Source organism: Carlito syrichta, unplaced genomic scaffold (assembly GCF_000164805.1).
Source record: "Carlito syrichta isolate Samal-C Ts95f unplaced genomic scaffold, Tarsius_syrichta-2.0.1 Scaffold313936, whole genome shotgun sequence".
NCBI classification, from domain to species: domain Eukaryota; kingdom Metazoa; phylum Chordata; class Mammalia; order Primates; family Tarsiidae; genus Carlito; species Carlito syrichta.
Window position 1 is genome coordinate 757,167 of NW_007258032.1, and position 12,344 is coordinate 769,510.

Consider the following 12,344-nt stretch of genomic DNA (forward strand, 5'->3'; position numbering starts at 1 on the left):
CTCTCATTCTGCGCCCAGACTGGAGTGCAGTGGCCGCTCCCGGCCACCGCAGCCTCCACCTGCTGGGCCCTGGCGATCCTTCCGCCTCAGCCTTCCAAGTAGCTGGAACTACAGGCGTGCGCTACCACGCCCGGCTAATTTTTGATTTATTGTAAAGATGGGGTCTCGCCAAGTTGCCCAGGCGGGTCTCGAACCCGCGGGCTCAAGCAATCCACTCACCTCAGCCTCCCAAAAGGCGCGGGATTACAGGCTGAGCCACCAAGCCCGGCTAAGAGGAGGATTTTTAATGCTTTTTGTGTTTGTTTTTTTACATTTAAAAAAATACTACACAATTTTGTATTGTTTTACTCCCTCCTTCCACGATGGTCTCTCGTCCCGCTTCTTCGCCTCAGATGCTCTGGAAATTGAACGTCAAGAGCAGGGATTGCAGGGCTCGGTGGCTCAGCCTGTAATCCCGCGCCTTGGGAGGCGGAGGTGAGTGGACTGCCTGAGCCCGCGGGTTCGAGACCCGCCTGGGCAACTTGGCGAGACCTCATCTCTGCAATAAATCAAAAAATTAGCCGGGCGTGGTAGCGCGCGCCTGTAGTTCCAGCTACTCGGAAGGCTGAGGCGGAAGGATCGCCGGAGCCCAGCAGGTCGAGGCTTCGGAGGTCGGGAGTGGCCACTGCACTCCAGTCTGGGTGACAGAGTGAGACTCCAACTCCAAAAAAAATTTAAAAAGGAGCAGGTATTCCCGCCCCGGGGCCCGCGAGAGGCGGAGGACAGCGCAGGTCCCTCCCGGTTCAGGCGCAGGCGCAGGCGCAGGCGCAGACTCCGCTCCGCGGAGGCCCTGGTGGCCGCTGGTCGTCAAGTGGTTGTTAGCGGTGACGGCCCCGCCCCCAGCCCAAATGCATCGCCTGGATTGGTTCGTTTCTTGGCTCTGACCTGGACGGTGGCCAGAGGAGGACAAGCGGCTTCCATGACGGCGGACGGTGATGCGGGCGACCACGGCGACGCGGCGCGGCGTATCAACAAGCGTCCGGGCTTCGGGGCCATGGCGGCGGCCTTTGCAGCGTCAGTGCTGCTGGTGGCGGCGGAGAGGAAGGGGCGGCGGCGTCCTGAGCCCGCTACTGTCGCCGAGGTAACGGTGGGTGGAAGGCGGGGATCAGGGCGCGGGGCGGTGACAGGTGCCGAGAGGACGAGGGTCGAGGGGGAGAAGGACGGGGCAGAATCTGCTCGTCTGGGGGTTCTGCTTCCATCCCCCTTTCCAGAGAGCGTCCTCCTATCCCGGATGACACGAGCTACACAATGCTTTTCTGTGTCCTGTTTTTCTACTACGAGAGGAGATTTTCCTTCTCCATTTATTCTTGCGTTTACTTACTTGTCTACGGATTCATAGATTATGGCTTTATTCCATCAGTAATTATTTGTCGTTGAATTGTCCCGGTTTTTGCCAGTGGGAGTCTTTTAAAGCTGGTTCCTGTATCCTTTTCACGTATCTTCTTCATTCTCTATTTTCTAGCACAAGATGTTCCAAGCTCATCTTGTACTTTTCTGCTCCTGCCTTGGAAGCAGACATTCTTCCAAATAAAATGGAGTATGGTATTTAAAAGCCAGTCTCTGGATTGTAGGGTATGTGAATTGCTACTAGGATGCTGTTGCTTATAGGTTCTCTCACCAGACAGTGCTAGGAAATTTTACATATATATGTGTGTATATGTATATATATATATATATATATATATATATACATATACACACACACACACACACACACGAAAGCATATAGATGCACACATACACATGTATTGCACACATACACATATATATATATACACACATACGTACACACACTCATACATCCAGGCATTCCTCTATCTGCTTTATTTCTATTTGTCTGCATGAATTTTTTTTAAACAACTTGAATTCATACCATTATCTCAGTTCCAATGCAGCATCTCAGGGGTCAATTAGGCCCTTTCGGTCATTGTAATTGCCTTTTCTGAGAGTGAGAATGCTGGGTCTTGTTATCTATAGTATATTCACTTATTTGCTCAATTCTATAATATACATAAAAGTTGTTTCAAAACTGCTAGCCCATGCCATGTGAAAAAGAAGCCAACTAACCAGAGTTCAATATTGGTTTATGGGATTTTTTTTTTTTTTGTCCAGCCAGCTTTCTCTGGTTGAAGGTTTACAAGTTTTTTTGTCTTTAGCTTTTTAAATTAAAACCATATTGTTATAAATATGGTCATAGAAGTTTTATGGCTATAGAAGCTACAAAGTATCTATAATTAAAGTCTGGAACGAGTGTGTGAAACAGACAAAAAGACAAATAGAATAGAATCTAGAAATAGTCCCAAATGCACAATGAAAGTTAAAAGTGGTATTGCACATTATTGGGACAAAGTTGGCCTTTGTAGTAAATGGAGCTAGGCCAACCAGTAGGCCATTTGGAAAAATATCAAATTAGAGCTATACCTCATAGCATATAAGAAAATAAAGTCTAAGTGGATCAGGGATTTAAATGTGAAAAATGAAACCATGTAAGTACTAAAAGAAAAAGGCTTTCTAACTGTGGCTCAGCATCCATAAGTGACAAAAGCAAAACTGAGTAACTTTGGCTACATAAAACAAATTGCATGGCAAATGTAACATAAACAAAGTCAGAAGACAACTGACAAACCAGACTTGGAGAAAATATATGTTACATGCATCACAGGAAAAAGATTAATATCTTTAATATTGAAATTTGAATGTTAAAATTTTGCCGGGCCATTTTTCTCCATTAATATTCAGCAATGGCAAAGTGGCTTTATCTTTTAAATTAAAAAAAAAAACCCACCTGTAAAAAAAATCAGTAAACTACATTGCCTTTAATTTTATTTATTTATTTATTTTGGGTTATTTAGTTTTTATTTCTCTGCAATCCAACTAGACGTGGAAGGGAATAAGGAAAATACGGAACCCAAAGAATTGTAGTGAAAGCACAAAGATTATAGGAATAATGCAAGCAAATGGGATGGGGGGGTGCTCTCCTAAGCTACAGAAGGAATGATCTGGTAGTTTAAGATAAACCAAGTCAAATTTTATTAGAGTTGTCCACAGTCAACAGTGGTGATCTTCTTGCTGGTCTTGCCATTCTTGGACCCAAAGCCCTCCATGGCCTGCACAACATTCATGCCCTTTTTCACCTTGCCAAAAACCACATGTTTACCATCCAACCATTCAGTCTTAGTAGTGCAGATGAAAAATTGGAAACTATTTGTATTGGGTCCAGCATTTGCCATGGACAAGATGCCAGGACCTGTATGCTTCAAGATTAAGTTCTTGTCATCAAATTTTTCCCCATAGATGGAATTGCCGCCAGTGCCATTATGGCGTGTAAAGTCACCACCCTGGCATATAAACCTTGCAATAGTTCTGTGAAAGCAGGAACCCTTATAACTGAATCCTTTCTTTTCAGTGCTCAGAGCATGAAAGTTTTCTGCTGTTTTTGGAACTTTGTCTGCAAACAGCTTGAAGGAGACGTGACCCAAGGGCTCGCCGTTGACAGCGATGTCTGAACAACACGGTGGGGTTGACCGTGGCTGCTGGGAAAGGGCTTGAGGCAGCGGCGTCTGCAAAGCCTAAGTTGCCTTTAGAATACATACCATATCATGTGTCCTAGGACCTCAGGAGTAAACCTTGAGACAGGGATTCACATGCAAATTTCCAGGAAACGTAGTAGGGGAGCAGGGAATGGGCTTGGAAAGCGAAAGAAGGCAGGTAGCCGCTGAGCAAGCTGCTCTTTTAAGCTATTCCCCTGGAGACAGCTCATGCCACAGAGCTCTAAAGTCTGTGTGTAGTCGATCCTGGGGGTTGTCCTTACCAGAGAACCAGCAAGCTGGTGTATGTATTTCTCCACCCCTCAGTCACTTGGTGAAAGGCTACCCTCAGCAGGCTGAACTTCCCAGATGCTTAAGGTTTTATAAAAATAAAGCTTAAGGCTTAGTATAAAGTGATCCATTCAGAACCTTCTTTTTAATTATTGTGTATGCACACATGGAGTTTTTGTTTCAAATAAGCAGAAACTGAGATTACTGGTATGGTTTACAGGGTTGTATCTCAGATTGACACTTTGAAGCTTTCTTGCCTTCTGGGTAGACTGGGATCCATGCTCTTTGTGTTGTGTTACTAAGTTTAAATGCAGTGTGTAGCATGAAAACTGCAGGGATGGATGTTTTATTAATTGGGAATCTTTATCATTTGTCATGTATCCTGTTTGTTATGTATACATGCTGTCTTCAAAGCTCACTGCTATATTAGCTATGAAGTAAAGCTCACTTTAACAAAGTTGTGAGCTTCATTAAGATCAGGGCTGTATGTCAGAGTTTCCTATTGGAAAGAGATTTATTTGTAAAATGAATGATAACCAATGAATACATATCAGAAGAGTTTGCCTTGGAGATGTAAACACAGAGCTTATTCACTATTTGTATGTCATACACATAGAAAAATCATGTAGAAAATGTTTATTTTGATTTTTCCTGGGACCTTTTTTAGACAATGATACTTGGGGCTGGGGGGGGGGTTGGATAATGAGCCTATTCTTAGAAGTTGCTTTACATGAATCTCTAGGGGTGATACTAAGACTTAAAAGACAGACTTTATTTTTAGAACAGTTTTAGGGTTTTTTTTGGTTTTTGGTGTTTTTTTTTTTTTTGGAATTGGAGTCTCACTCCGTCCCCCAGGCTAGGGTGCAGTGGCACACTCAGGCCACCCTAGCGTCCACCTGCTGGGCTCCGACCATTATTCTACCTCAGCCTTCCAAGTAGCCGGAACTACAGACATGCACTACCCTGCCCGGCTATGTTATGTTATGTTATGTTATGTTACGTTACGTTACGTTACGTTATGTTACGTTATGTTAGTTATGTTATGGACAAGGTCTTGCCAAGTTGCCCAGGCTGGTCTTGAATGTGCGAGCTTAGTCAATCCACTCGCCTCAGCCTCCCAAAGTGCTGGGATTACAAGCTGAGCTACCAAGCCCAGCCCAGTTTTAGGTTTATAGCCAAAAAAGAGAGAGAGAAAGAGAGAGAGAAGATGATACAAAGAGTTCCTATGTAACTTGCACCCATTTCCCTATTAACATTTTGTGTTAGTATAGTAAATTTATGGTGCAATTATGTTATGGTTAGGTACAGTTAATGAACAAACATTGATGCATTATTAGGAACTAAAGTCCAAAATTTATTCTGATTTATTTAGTGTTTACCTAATGCACATTTTCTGTTCCAGGATCTTATCCAAAATAATACATTAGATGTAAATATCATGTCTCTTTAAACTCCTCTTGGCTGTGACAGCTTCTCAGAATTTTCTTGGTTTTGATAACTTGACAGTTTCGAGGAGTACTCGTCAAGTATTTTGTAGGATGCCCTCTGTTTTGTTTTTCTTAATATTAGACTGGGATTTGGGGCTTTGTGGGGAAGACCACAGATGTAAAGTGTCATTCTAATCACATCATATTGAGAGTTATGACCGTTGATGTTGACCTTAATTACTTGGTTGAGGTAATATTTGTCAGGTCTCTCTACTGGAGAGTACTCTTCTAGCCTTGCTCCATACTATTATTATCTTGAAGAAAGTCACCATACCCAGAACACTCTCTTAAGTAAAACATATTTTTTAACTTTCCAAACTGTATCATTTGTTTTGGATGAAGCAGATAAAAATGTTGATCCAAAGGATTAAGGATCAATCCATAAGATTTACTAGAAATTGCACACAAGTACTCAGTTGTGCACATGATTTTTCTCCAGCTGGCAGGTTGGATTGCTACGATATAGCTGTGAAGTGCTATATTGTCCTTTTCCCCTGCTGAAAGTAATTGTTTCCCACAATCTCTGTCTAGCTCAATTCTATAGTAAGACAGGGACGCTTGGTCTCAAACATTATTTCTCTAAGTATTGTTATGATTTGTCAACATGATTTAATCATTGTCTCTCTTTTTAAGATTGTGTTGTTTTCTGCCTCAGTATTAGTGAATATGTTGAAAGTCATCAAGAAGTTCATGACAGACCTATTTCTTTTTTTTCCTTTTTTTTTTTTGAATCAGGATCTCACTCTGTCAACCAGGCTGGAGTGCAGTGGCATGATCACAGCTCACCGCAACCTTGACCTCCTGGACCAGAAAATCCTTCTTTCTCAGCCTCCTGAGTAGCTGGGACTACAGGTATACACCAACTCACCTGGCTATTTTTTTTTGAAGAAACAGTGTCTCACAATGTTGCCTTGGCTAGTCTTGAACTTCTGGGCTCAAGCAGTTGTCTCGTCTCAGCTTCCCAAAGTGCTGGATTACAAGCATAAGACACCATGCCCACCCCAGATCAATTTCAAATTCTGGTGAGGGATAAAGCATTGACCCGTGAAAGAACCAATGTTTCACAATAATTTTGAAAGAGGGTAATGTTTATCTAATTGGTACACAAAAAAACTATAGCCAGGGCTTTTTAATTTTACCTTGTTTAAGCTCTGTACTAAAATTGCAGAAACCAGCATTAAATCTCAGTATTTGTAATAAAGCTAACAGAGAAAAACCCAAGAAAATAAAACAACCCAAACCACTGTATCAGATAGAAGAAAAACTGATCTGAACTTCTTCTGAAGGCCAGGATACTTTGTTTCAAGATTTGGTACAATAATATCTATATTTAGGCAGAATTAATAGAATGAATAACTGGTTTCCTCCAAAGATATGGTAGAAGTCAAATGGCTTTTTATTCAAACCGATATGAATTATCACTGTTCTCTCTGAAATACTGTAAGGAAGGAGATTGTATGCTCTTTAGGACATATGAGAAATTGGCCAGTCGGGCTGTTCTTTGTAGAGTACAAAGCAAAGGGTATACTGACTTTGGAGAAAATGCATACCAGGGGTTTCAGTTTCTGGTGTGATAAGAGCTGCTCTTCTCTAGTATTGTCACCTAAGATGCTATTCGTATCTGATTATAGTTGAGTCTTGAACTGCATGGTTAGGAGCACTGACCCCCGTGCAGTCAAAAATCCATGTATAACTTTTGACTCCCCCAAAACCTAACTACTAATAGTTCTATTGGCCAGAAGTCTCACAGATAGCAAACAGATTAACACATATTTTGTTTGCTATATGTATTAATACTATATTCTTACAATAAAGTAAACTAAAGAAAAGAAAATGTTATTAAGAAAATCATAAGGAGGAGAAAATATATTTACTATTCATGAAGTGGAAATGGGTCATCATAAAGGTCTTCATTTTTATTGACTGAGGAGGAGGAAGAGGAGGGGTTGGTCTTGCCATCTTGGAGGTGGCAGAGGCAGAAGAGAATCCACTTATAAATGAACCTGCTCTGTTCAGACTCACTGTGTTCAAGGGTCATCTGCATTTTCTTAATAAACTGAGGCAGGATCTGGTTACAGTGTAGCTGTGAAGTGCTTCATTGTCTTTGTCCCCTGCTTGAAATAAAACTGTTACCTTTCAAGCCCTGTCTGCCATGGTGCTCTAGCAACAGGGATGTTTGGTTTCATACATGTTTACCAACTTAAGCATTGACTTGGCAAATGACTTTTGAGAATTGGAGTTGTTAATATTTGCAGATAGTAACCGAAGAAAGAAAAACATTGTCAAGAGGAGATGCAGATAAGGGACAAACCATATATTAATTGCTGCCAACTCAATGGTAAGTATTTCAATTCCTTATTTAACTGCAATGTTTCTTTACGGGAAGGTTTATAGTAGTTTTTGTCAGGTCAAATTGGGGAAGAATAAAGACCACACTTTATAGTGAACTATACAATTATATGTAGTCCATTGTTCTTTTGTGGTTTAAAAGAGTGCAGCAACTGCTTTTGAACTAGAATTTGAATATATACTGTCATATATCATGTTCTTGATTTTTATTTTCAAGAAGTGTCTATGATGATCATAAACTGTGGTCTGCCCATTACTTATGAAAACTATGTTCTTGGGCCAGGGCTGTGGTGGCTCACACCTATAATCCCAGCACTTTGGGAGGCCGAGGTGAGAGGACTGCCCGAGCCAATGGGTTCAAGACCAGCCTACGCAACTTGGCAAGACCTCATCTCTATAATAAATCGAAAAAGTAGCTGGGCATGGTGGTATATGCCTGTACCAGTAGTTCCAGCTACTTGGAAGGCTGAGTTGGAAGGATCACCTGAGCCCAGCAGATCGAGGCTGTGGTGGCCACTGCGCTCCAGCCTGGGTGACAGAGTGAGACCCCCAACTCAAAAAAAAAAAAAAAAACGATGTTCTCATTTGAGTATTAGTCAACTCCTTTGAATTCCATGTTTTTATTCTGGTGAAATAAATTTGTGTAAAGTCATATGTCACTTCATGACTTAGATATGTTCTGAGAGATCACAGGGTGCACTTACACAGACCTAGATGGTATAGCCTACTGCACACCTAGGCTATCTGGTACGACCTGTTGCTCCTAGACTACAGACTCGTGCTGCATTTTACTGTACTAAATACTGTAGGCAGTCGCAACACAGTGGTATTTGTATATATAAAGACATAAAAGGTACAGTAAAAATACAGTATAAAAGATAAAATATGGTACACCTGCATAGGGCACTTAGCATGAATGGAGCTTGCAAGACTGAAGTTGCTCTGGGTGAGTCCGTGAGTGCGTGGTGAGTGAATGTGAAGGCCCAGGACGCTACTGTTCACTACTGTAGATGTTATAAACACTGTACACTTAGGTGACACTAAATTTATTTTAAAAATAAAGTAACTGTGCTATGACTTACTGATGGCTATGAAGTCACCAATAATTTTTCAGCTCTGTTATAGTCTTGTGGGACCATCACTGTATATGCCATTCATAGTTGACTGAAATGTCATTATCCAGCACATGAACATACTGTTTTTCTTTTTTTTAAAATTCAGAATAATTTACTCATTTTAGAATTCTTAATTAGATTTACAAAATCCCTTTTGCCATGTAAATAACATTCATAGAAATTAAGAGGTGGACATCTTTGGGGCCATTATTCTGCTTATTACAGTGAAATAAAGACATTTTCAGACAAATAAGAAAGAATTCCTGCCCACTATCCCATCACTAAAAGAAATGCTAAATAAGCTCTTCAGTATGAAGGGAACATGACATCACAGAGAAACTCATAGTTAGAAGAAGGAATGAAGAACATTTTCTAATATTTCTATAGTAAATTTTACTATGTTGGTAAACATAGAAGACTGTATCTTTTTTCTCTTCTTAGTTTTAGATTTAGTCTCTTTTGCACCTTGCTTAAGGAATCATTGCCTATGCCACATATTTTCTACAAATGGAATGTTCAAACATTATTTCTATTTGCACTTGCAATACATCTAGAATATATTTCTGTGTAAAGTGTGATAAGTGGATTTTAATGTACTTTTTTAATGTATTAACATACTATTTTTCAAGGTGATTTTTGTCAACCAGACAACTTTGAAAATCAGGGAAACGAATCAGAAAAATAATTTTATCACCTTGTAACATGATATTTAAATTGCACTTGGGAGGATTTTTGGTTGGTCAGAACACAGTGTGAAAGCAAATGTAAAATGTAGTTCAGATTTTAGACTTTATATTGTTGACGTTTAAAGGAAAAATCAATAATGCTGTTAGATCAGGTTGTCTTTAGCTTAAATGTTTTTAAGTCATGCTTCTCACATCTTGTGCTTTCTTGATAATTCCTCTATAATTGGAATTTTCTCAGCATTTCTTGGTAGCAGTTTATATTGACCCTAGCTTAATTATATTGGCTTTATCACTAAATAAATTGAATTGTACCTTGCTACTAATGTAAAAATGACTTTGCTTTTTAAAATGTAATAGTTGATCAAGTGGATGACAAAGTGGTGAAATGGCATGGGCCTGATTTAGAACATAGATTTATAAGGGAAACAGCAGGTTGTTTGGATAAAGAGTCAGCGTTTCCACATTTATTTTTCTCTTGTCTTGGTTATTTGATATTTTAATTTGCTACAGTAAGAACCTTTTTGGTTGTTGGTGTTACCTGTTTTAGTAGAGAACTATGGTGGCAAAGGTTTTTTAGTCATTTGTGTTACAGTTTGTGAGATGAACTGGGCAGAATGCTGTGATAAATACATGTTACCAAAATGCATTTTTAGAGATTTTCCCCTACTGGAAGAAGTTTCAAGTCCTGGACCAAGGCTGTCCCATAGAATTTTCTGCGATGATGGAAATGCTCTGTGTCTGTGCTATCCAATACAGCAGTGACAGCTAACATGTGGATATTGAAGTATGCTTAATGCAACTGAGAAACTGAATTTTCTATTTTATTTCATTGTAATTTTAAATTTAAATAGCCACATGTGGCTAGTGACTATTATATTGGACCGCAGAGTCCTAAACAATAGTTAACATTTCAGGGCTTACATTTATGGTTAACAGTTCCAAAACTGAGTCAAAATGGATTGTGTAACTGTACCTTTTATCTTGTCCCTGGTGTTTATATCTGTCCCAGGTGATACCCACTCTTGGCTGGCCCACTTTGGTATGGGCTTTAGTTTTACCAATACTAAATAAAGCCCAATACTGTCATCTGCTGTATAAATAATAATGTTCAAGATGCCTTATAAAATCTTATTTTGCAGACAGATGAGGCTTGAATCCTTTCACACTAGTGTTCCAATTAGAAGGACTTTATGTGTAATGTTATCAAATAAACATCCACTGATGGTTAGCAAGTAGCTCATATTGTTCAGAAGTTCATCTAGCACTTGAGAAATAATTTTCTGATTAATAATCTTTCTTCTGTTCAGAACTGGCAGTGGAGGCCAACTTGGGAGAAAAGCTGTGACCATAAATGTTAAAGAAGACAAAAGAATCCTTTGTGACATGAGACTTTCTGCGATACTACAGTAGAAGAAATGCCAGTGTACTTTGCTGGCCTTACTTAATTCCTGGGATGAGATTGTTTTGAGTGCAGTGCTCACGGATGCTGAATAGGCAATCCCAGTGTGCACTGTGCTGCTTTCTTGGGGGAATATTTGAATCTCGTCTGAATGCTCAAAACAGAGCAGAAATGCAGATTTTGATAGCCAAGCAATTTTAGTTATGAACTCTTGTGAGGAAGGTCATTGGCTTTATCCTCTTCAGCGTTAGATCCTTATGGTTGGATATGAAAGGTGGTGTCTGTAAAAATCTTTCTTAGAAATGTATTTCCTAATTCTGTAAAAATGAATATACTGAGTAATAATATACTTGCTATATTACTAAGTGAACTTAAAGCTATGTGCTGTATAAAATCAGACAATAATGTTAAACTAATATATCTCTGTTTATTATGTTAGTCATTAGTCTGTATAGAACAAACTTTTCCATAACTTTTTAAAATTTGAATTTGTTTTGCTTGGTATCATATTTTTATTCAGAAAAGCATTTTATTAGCACTAGGTGTGACCTAGAGCCTTCTGCTAAACACCAGCACAATCATGTCCAAGGGTTAAATCCCAGAAAAACGGCTATATGGTATATTAAATATTCAATAAATTACAATAAAGTATATTTTTCTTTAAAATAGTTTAGTCCCTATTTCTTAAATAATTGTTCTTTTTCTGTAATTCCATGTTTTCAAAGGAAGAAGGTGAAATAGTACTTTGCAGTAAATATTTTATTCCAGTTACAAAATTTCACACAAATATGGCTTTTTATTAAAAGGTTTAGTAGTTTTCAGTTAGCTGCTGCTTGGCAGTAGTACAAAGACTGACCAATGTAGACATTATCAATACCATCTGCCAAGAATTAGCTACTACTTATCAGAAAAAAAGCATTTGAATGTAAGATTTCTCCCTCCTCTTGTGTGGCAAACATTTTCTGGTACATGTAAGGTAGTTACTTAACAGCAAGGTTTTTTATGTTAATAGACTAATATTAATCAGTAAAGTACAGGCATGATGATTCACATCTGTAATCCTAGCACTTTGGGACACTGAAGTGGGAGAATGGCTTGAGGCCAGGATTCAAGACCAGCCTGGGCAACATAGTAAGGCCCATCTCTACAAAAATAAAAATAAAATAGTCAAGCATGGTGGCACACTCCTGTAGTACCAGCTACACGGGAGGCTCTCTCGAGCCTAGGATCATACCACTGGACTCTAGCCTGGGCAACAGAGCAAGACTTCCTCAAAAACAAAAAAAAATCTGTAGAGTTCTTTTTTCGTAAAAATAAATAGAGTTGCTATAAATAGGTCCTATAACAGAAAAATTGACATTGAGGGTGATCCTTTTTAAAAAATAGATGTTATTATTTAGAGCAGTTTTAGGCTTACAGAAAAACTGAGCAGAAAGTACAAAGAATTCCCA

At 39.3% G+C, this 12,344-nt stretch overlaps 1 long non-coding RNA gene across 1 annotated transcript; it reads left to right on the forward strand.

Moving 5' to 3' along the window:
- Positions 1-6,157: 6,157 nt before the first annotated feature.
- LOC103273259 lies at positions 6,158-11,559 on the forward strand. Its single transcript, XR_505177.1, has 3 exons — positions 6,158-6,196; positions 7,600-7,682; positions 10,802-11,559. It is a non-coding gene; the product is annotated as an uncharacterized LOC103273259 (long non-coding RNA).
- The last annotated feature ends 785 nt before the right edge of the window (positions 11,560-12,344 follow it).